The 8,431-nt window shown below is 42.8% G+C and overlaps 1 pseudogene; it reads right to left on the bottom strand.

Annotated features, from left to right (window-relative positions):
* Positions 1-408: 408 nt before the first annotated feature.
* On the bottom strand, positions 409-2,829 carry LOC147729901 (uncharacterized; annotated as a pseudogene).
* Between the last annotated feature and the right edge of the window lie 5,602 nt (positions 2,830-8,431).

The raw sequence follows: 8,431 nt of genomic DNA, 5'->3' as shown, positions 1-8,431 counted from the left end.
TTTAACATTTGAAGGATCTCTTGTAATGAGAGCATTCTGAAGGGAATCTTTTGTATGTATTGATTCAGATCCCTCAAATCCAATACCTGTCTCCATTTCAGAGTTTGTTTCTTTTTGATGAGGAAGAAATGCGAATAGAAGCCTTTCCCTCTGTGATGTTGCGGCACTTCTTCTATGGCCCCCTTCTGCAGAAGTGAATGGACTTCCTTCTGCAGCTCCTGACGATGTTGGTTGTGTCTGAGCACCGGGGGATGATCTGGTGGCATTTCTACAAACTGTAGGGTATGGCCTCTGCTTATTACGTCCAAAACCCATTTGTCCGAAGTTATGGACATCCAGTTGTTGAAGTATTGAGACAGATAGTGGTAGTTTTCCGGGATCTGCTGTGTGGGGAGCGCCGGCCTGAAATCATTGACGTCTGTTAGATTGTTGATTCTTCTCTCTATTGGAAGATTTGCCCCTAGACTGCTGCTGGAAAGAGGAGTTGGACGGCCTGTACTGGCTGCTTGAATTGTATTGCCTATATCCTTGTTGGTTATAAGGCTGATATCTGTTGGTCTGATATGAAGGTCTCTGATTGAATTGACCTCTTGCACCTCTTTTACGAAAGGACCGGAACCGTCCTTGTTGAAGGGATCCCAGCGCTCTAGCAGTATCCGTGTCAGACTTGATACCTTGTAGCGCTTCGTCTATATGTTTTCCAAATAAGTTTTCGCCATCGAATGGCATGTCTACAATCTTCGCCTGCACCTCCGGACGAAATGATGTTGCTTTAAGCCAACCCTGTCTGCGAAGCGAAACTGCTCCAGCCATCTGCCTGAAAGCCATAGAGGAAACATCCATGGCAATGTCAATAGATTCGGCAGCTGACTTTGCTCCGTCTTTGAGGATAGCCGCTGCTTCTTCTTTCCTATCCTCCGGTAGTGCAGACAGAATGGGTGCCAGATCCGACCACATTTGTCTGTTGAAACGGCTAATAAGGGCCATAGCATTGGCTGCTTTAATTGTAGAGGCTGCCATGACCGCAAACCTCTTCCCGGCTCCGACCATCCTCCTTCCTTCTTTGTCTGGTGGCACCAATGAAGTAGCCACCGGGTTCTTAGAATTCCTCTGCGCCGCCTGCGTCACGACCGATTCTGGTCTCGGGTGTCCTATTAAACAGGCTGCAGCAGACTCTGGCGCTCTATACTTTTTTTCGATTCTTGGAACCGAAACCGCTATGGAAGCCGGTGTCTTTAACATTTTTAGGCCCTCTTCCCAAACGTGAGGGATAATCGGGATTGAGCGAGTCGATTTCCTGGCGTCCTCCTTGAAATCATACAAGAAACATTCAGTTTCTTTAACTTCCATATCCAAATGAAATCTCTTAGCTGCCTTCTCCATGATGTCATGGAACCCTCCGATGTCTTGCGGAGGAGAAGTGGTTGGCAGTGGAGTGGGTGACGGGGTCGATGGCAAAATGTACTCATTCCATTCCTGCCCCGTAGCATCATGTACAAGCTCCCCTTCCTCAGGCTGATCATCCTCATCGGAATCCATTAGATCATCCCGGATTGTTATCACAGGCGGTGATCTCACCACTTGCTCCTGAGAGGTATATTGGGTCTTTGGAGGTTGGGATGGAGGCACCGGCGTCGATGACTGAGGAGCATTTGCCTCCGGGAAACGGCGGTAATAGTCGTTTATCATGAACCTGAGGTCAGAGACAAGAGACACAGGTATGGAGACTGACTCCTCTCGTTCCACCTCTCGTGACTCCTCTTGTTGCTCTTCATCCTCATTGTAATCACATGTTTCCTGGAAGGACTCATATCTAGAAGATTGAGCTCTGTCCTTAAAGGAAAAAACCTCTTCTTCGTCTGTGTCCTGGCTCTTTATCTTGAGCTGCGAGGGGCTGTAGGCAACACCTGAGGACTCCTCTCCATCTGAATCTTGTTCCAATATTGAAGATGGAGGTAAAGGTGAAATCTGCGTCCACGACGTGAATTCTGCAGATTTGCTGATAGTCGCCGAACCCCTTGATGACTGAAACGATCGAATAGAGATCATAGTCTCCGACTGTGGCGATTTAAATGCCTTTGCCGTTGAAAGTATGATCTTCGTCGACGGTGTCGTCGACGACATAGTCACCGTCGACGGAGCCATCGGCACCAAAGCCATCGTCGACGGGACCGCCGTCTACGGGGTCCCCGTTGACATCTTCGTCGTCGAGCCTTTCGTCGTCGGCGACGTCGTCGGCGTCGTCAACGGTCTCTTCGTCGACGGAATAATCATACTCGTCGACGTTGTCGGCGTCGGCATTGTCGCCGCCGACGCTGCTTTAAATCCTGTCATCGACGAAGCCGTCGTCGTCGAAACAGTCGTCGTCGACGGTGAAGTCGTCGACGGAGCTGAAGATTTTTCCACAGATTTTGCAGTAGAAGCTAGGGAACTGGTCGACGGAGCAGACCCTGTCCCTTTCTGACCTGACAGCTTCTTGAGAGGAGTAATAGGGAGAGATGACGCTGCTTTCTCCCTTGATTTAATCTTTTTAGACTCCACTTTTTCCTCAGAATGAGAGGCCTTTCTCTTTTTAGGTGTCAGGTTAGAAGATTCCTCCCCAGAATCTGAGTCTGATGCGACCTTCTTCTTTTGAAGCCACAACAGCAATCGAGCCTCTCTGTCTCTCAGAGTTTTAGCAGAGAAGGTTCTACAATATTTATAATCCTTGGCCACATGCTTAGGATGAAGACAATATAGGCAGTCCTTGTGAGGATCTTCAGAGAAAAGCCTGGCCTTGCCACAGGATCTGCAAGGCCTGAACAGCCTCTTTTTAGAGCTTTCAGCCATTATGAAGAAAATAGGTACACACAATACCTTAATCCAGAAGACAAGACAGTATAAGTAAAAGGTCAATAGTTCACTCAGGAACAGCAAAACTGAGCAGAGCTCAGGGAGACTCCTTTCTCACACAAAGGCGGTTGGAAATCTGAGGCAGGAAGCTTCTGCTGGGGATTGTGAGGGCAGGGCAGCAATGCTGATTGTCTAACTTTTGGACCAAACAATGAGGAGGTCTGGTTACCAAATACTACAGTCCCTATGGGCTTTTCTATGCAGTTTTATTCTCTATGATACTGCTTTGGTCATTCTGTTACCGTGAGACTCCCACCATGACGACGGGGAAGATACAAGCATGTGAATCTATGAAAGATGTAATACTGGAGAAGAATCGTAACAGGTTCCTGGGAGGGTATTCCCAAAAATGAAAGATATTGTCACCTATGTAACTGTGGTATACAAGATTTGAATCACGTTTTGATTGTGTGCCCTGCACTCCATTCAATACGACGTAGATATCTAAGGAATGATTTTTAAAGTATAACATCTCTACAGCAGAACAGGCCCGTAATTGTCTTCTGTTCCCTCCATCCAAACAGAAGTGTTTTAAAGTTTTTTATTTTTTTAAAGAAGTTTTAAACGTTTTTTAAGAGAGTAAGACGATAAAGTGATTCGTGTGTTTATAATACTTCTACGCTGAACCATCTACACTGCTGATAAAAAATCGTACAGAGCACTTGCACTTGTGTATGACATGTTAGTTGCCTTTTTTAAGTAGATAATACCTCCTTGTTAGACCATCTACATTGCTGCTAGGGGAGGTGGGAAATACTTTCCCAAAAAATCGCACAGAGCACTTGCACTTTTTATGACATGTGAGTTATTTTTTATGACATGTGAGTTACTACGTGTACCTTATGAGATACATTGCTGCTAGTTACTCATTGCTAAAGAATGTCCCGGAGGGGATACTTATCGCATTAGCACTTTTTTAAGCACTGTTTAAAAAATTTCTGCTGCTAGTATTATATTGGAATAATTTCCCTAAAAGAAGCTTTTTAACTGTTTGAGTTGCTTGATATATATATATTTGGATTACAACTGCATATTATTTCTTCTGTGTACCTCACTTAATCAGGTTTTTCTGATAGTTCATAGTGTGTTCCAAGCGAAAGAAGTCTGTTTATGTTGTAAGCGCATCTGCTTTGAAATGACGTTGTCCTTTGTATGGCTTAGACTACTGAAGAAAAGAATGTGTTTACTTTTAACTGTATGTATTTTAGAATACAATTGAACTTGTAATTTTATTTCGCATCTCTTTATGTAGGAAATGATGTTTTATTCATGTATTTTATGTGGAATACTTTGGAATTCTAAATCACAATAAATAAATTGAGAATTGTGTGGTACTGGTAGTAACTGACTATGGGCTCTGCTTACCAGACTCAGGGCCAGTGCTCTGCTGTAAAGGTATATTGTCTAATACCAAGTGGCAATGGCAGACTCCTGTCAGTCTCTAATAGATATTAAGGCCAGGGAGATACAACCTACCTATAAGTCCCTAGTATATATTAGGTCAGGGAGGTTTAGAGGCCCAGTAGATTTCCTGCATTGGAGTGTGCACTGCTGTGTTGCCTGCTGTCATTTTAAAGGCAGCCCTGCTTTGTAAATTACCTTTAAAATTAAATTATATGCAAATTCAACTTTGGCATTAGAGGTACTTGCAAAGTATTAATATTCCTTATTTTTAGATTAGAGTCACCCTAAGGTCTCCCTTGGTGCCCCAGCGTAGGGTGGCTTGTAATTATAAGCAGGGACATTATAAAAGATGCTTTATAAGCCCTGGTGAGTGAAAAACTGCCAATTCCATTTTTCCCCATTGTTGTAAATGTTTCCATAGGCTAACATGGTAATATATTTTTTAAATATAAATACGGATAGGAGTCATGTACAAATATACTTCAAGATTTCAAATCAATAGCTGAGATAAATCCAACAACTTGCCACTGTTGGATTTATAATACACATTACAGAACATAAGTTATTAAACTTTCTTTTCTGTGAGCCAAAATCAAGCCATACAGCTGCTCTCTCCTGATTGGCCAGCTTCTGCCCAGGCTGCTTTAATGAGGTGCGAAAAGCCCTGCTGGAGAGACAATAGCTTTCTTGTAGGCAGAGAGGTACAAGCTGCAGAGCAGTTGGCAGGAAGGGGGTAGTGCAGCCAAACTGGTCTTCAGAGGAAGAATGACACTCCAAGGTTAAAAGATTCAGTGCAAAACAATCAGTGAGTAACCCTAATAATCACTGATTCATATCATTGTGGTCGACATGTTTCTGCGGTCTATACTATAGATCAATAAGTATCATCCGCTTCATCAGGACCTAAAGTATATGCTACTGCTCAAAGTGCGTTAAAAGGAATTTGATACAGATATCACCTGATCAAACCTGGTGATCCTCCTTTAGGGTTAGAGGAAGGTGCCACTCCTCGCCTGGCTACAGCTCAGGAAGATAGTGCACCGCTCTGCCCGTCGGTACACTCGGCAGCCGTCTGTGCTGCTGAGTGTACCGACGGGCAGAGCGGTGCCCAGCAGCACAGACGGCTGCCGAGTGTACCGACGGGCAGAGCGGTGCACTATCTTCCTGAGTTGTAGCCAGGCGAGGAGTGGCACCTTCCTCTAACCCTAAAGGAGGATCACCAGGTTTGATCAGGTGATATCTGTATCAAATTCCTTTTAACGCACTTTGAGCAGTAGCATATACTTTAGGTCCTGATGAAGCGGATGATACTTATTGATCTATAGACCGCAGAAACATGTCGACCACAATGATATGAATCAGTGATTATTAGGGTTACTCACTGATTGTTTTGCACTGAATCTTTTAACCTTGGAAGTGAACGGCACCAGAATAAAGTTCCCTAGCGTTCATTATCCAATTTTAAACATAGAGCACCGTTTCTCCTTTCCTTTTGATTTTCACAAACTCTTTTCTTGACTGCTCCTCAGTTTATCTAGCAATATCCCAGTTACCGAGCACTACCTTTTCCTTGTTGAAGTGGCAACAACTTTGCTTCCACATTTTGGGAAAGGTTTCAAATGATGACAGGGCGGCAAAGGACGATAAACTGATGGATATCTTCCCATCTAGTGCGATACATTGTTGTGTGCTGTTCAAACGATTTGTTCAACACACATTCATTCACCCAGACACACCTCATAAAAGACACATCCCCTCCCCATTTTGACCCATAGTTATTTTGTTGTTTAGTTGTACTTATGTTCAGGGGCTATAACTGTGTGGTCACTAAAGATTCCCTGGGACCCTCCACCCATCTCTTTGTTATTTCTTATATCTTGCTTTAGCCATTCTTAGATGTTGTTAAGCAGCTTTTTTTATTTTTCTTATCCCCTCTAGGAGCGTATGAACTAATGGAACTGCAGAAGGGAAAAGACTTGGAGGGCAAATGTCAAGGTGAAGCCCAGAGGAACGTCAAGGTGAAGCCCAGAGGAACCAAAAAAAGGAGCTTATCCTAGCAATATATACAGTGTGTTATATGAAAATTTGGCTATTGCTATCAGATATGTCCATTGCTCTGCAAGATTCATTAGAAGCATCTTAATTATTGTTCCAGGGTCTGATTCAATCTTTCAGTCTGCCCATCAGTCATGGGATAATATCTTGTTGATATGAAATGTTTACACAGAAGTTGGAGAACCCCAAGAATATCTCAACTTCTTTGACTGTTTGAAGTGGTGGGCATTCATGTACTGCTGTAGCCTTTTCTAAATCTACATGTATTCTTTATGTGTGAGATTTGGAGCCAAAGGACTACTGCTTCAGGAATTTCAAATAAACAATTTTCCGGCTTTATAAAGAGTGACTGTTCCCTCAATCTACTTAGCTCTTCCTTGACATGGGTACAATGTTTTTTGGAAGGAGTAAAAAGATCAAAATATCATCAAGATGCATAACGATGTATGTGTCTAGTAGACATTAACAAATGTTATTTTCAAAAGGCTGAAAAGCTGGAGGTCCATTGCACAGCCCAAAAGGTGTCACTAAGTACTCATAGTGCCTGTATCTTATATTCAAATCTAACTTCCATTCATCTCCTAGTTGGATCCTCACTAAATTGTAGGCCAATCTTAGGAAAGATCCTGGGTAACTTGCTCTGATCTAATAGAATGTAGATCAAAGGTAGGCTGTACTTATTTTTGTTTGTGTTGGCATTAGGCTCTCTGTAGCCTATGCACAGCCTGAATCCAACCCAACGTTTGGGGAGGTAGAAAATAGCCATTCCAGAAAAGTGAAGTGGAATGACAAATGAACCGCTTCTGTAGATTTTCTGTTAAGTGTTCTTGAAGTATCTTCTTATGCCATTAGCGGATATATCAGCCCACGAGGAGTCTTTGCTCCTGGGATCAAATCAATAGGACAATCATAAAGACGATGGGGGACGGACTATTGATCTACTCCTCTCTAATTAAAGAAATCTGGTAAATCATGATATGCCTCTGATATTTGAAGTTGTTCCATCGCCTTTTGTGCCATAAAACAGATTAATGGAAGTGTGCAATCTAATCCCATACTATAGAAAGCAGCTCATATGACAATCTTTGGATGGAAAATGGTTGATCGTTTCTTGCCATTCAATAGAAGGGTTATGTTTATGAAGCCAAAATGTACCTAGCACAGTTCAAAGGCTGGAGTTTCAATAAGGTGCAATTGAATGGTCGCAAAATGTCCATTGTTCAAACCATCCTAGGTATGGATTTCCCAGCAGACTTCCCCCGAGAGAAATGGATTCCAAACTATTCCCACAATAGGTTCGAGATTGGCCTTTTCCTGTTTTAGTAGACAATGACTTTCATAGAATTGCTGGTCCTTTAAGCACCCTGAAGGACAACAGTCTAAGGCTGCCAAGGTTGAAAGTGGGCATTAGTTAGTGAAAATCTCCACCAAGAGTTGGAACTGCTCTCTGAAACTTTTTTTGCTGATCAGGCGAATTCTGGAATATGGCAAAGAGTTAGGTTTATCCTTCACAGTCAGGTCCTGGAGTTTCCCATCAGATTGGAATATTCTTTAACAAAATTCCCTTGTTTCCCACAATAATTGTAAATGCCTCCATTACGTCTTCAATTCTTTTCTTCCAAAGATGGCGTTCTACAAATAGTTCCTAATTTCATGGCTTTGTCCATGGAACTTTTGTCTTTTTTCAGTGCTTCACCTGAGACAGGGACATAAAATACTGAATTTGACTTACTTCCGCTTGATTCCTTTCAGCTTGATTCCGCACCTTTCTTTCTTCTGAGTGACCCCCTTCTTACCTCCCATTCTCCGCAAGCTTTCTATCTCATTTTAGTCTCATGCCTGTCTGCTTTGATCGCTCTCATTGTAATTCTGCAAAAGGCTAACACCTCATGTCATAGATCAGAACCTCTACTGCTTTAAAACCCTATCCCTGCAGTCTAGCAATACCTAATCAACGCCACCCTATCTATTTCACCATAGTTCACCTGAAGCCACACAACACCCACTAATGATAGCACCTAACTGATATTAATATAATCTATCACAAAGTAACTGGAGTAAATGCATGCAATGTTTTTTT

This window comes from Lissotriton vulgaris, chromosome 2_1 (assembly GCF_964263255.1).
Source record: "Lissotriton vulgaris chromosome 2_1, aLisVul1.2, whole genome shotgun sequence".
Classification (NCBI taxonomy): Eukaryota; Metazoa; Chordata; class Amphibia; order Caudata; family Salamandridae; genus Lissotriton; species Lissotriton vulgaris.
The sequence above is the reverse complement of the archived record's forward strand: the minus strand, read 5'-3'. Positions and strand labels throughout refer to the sequence as shown.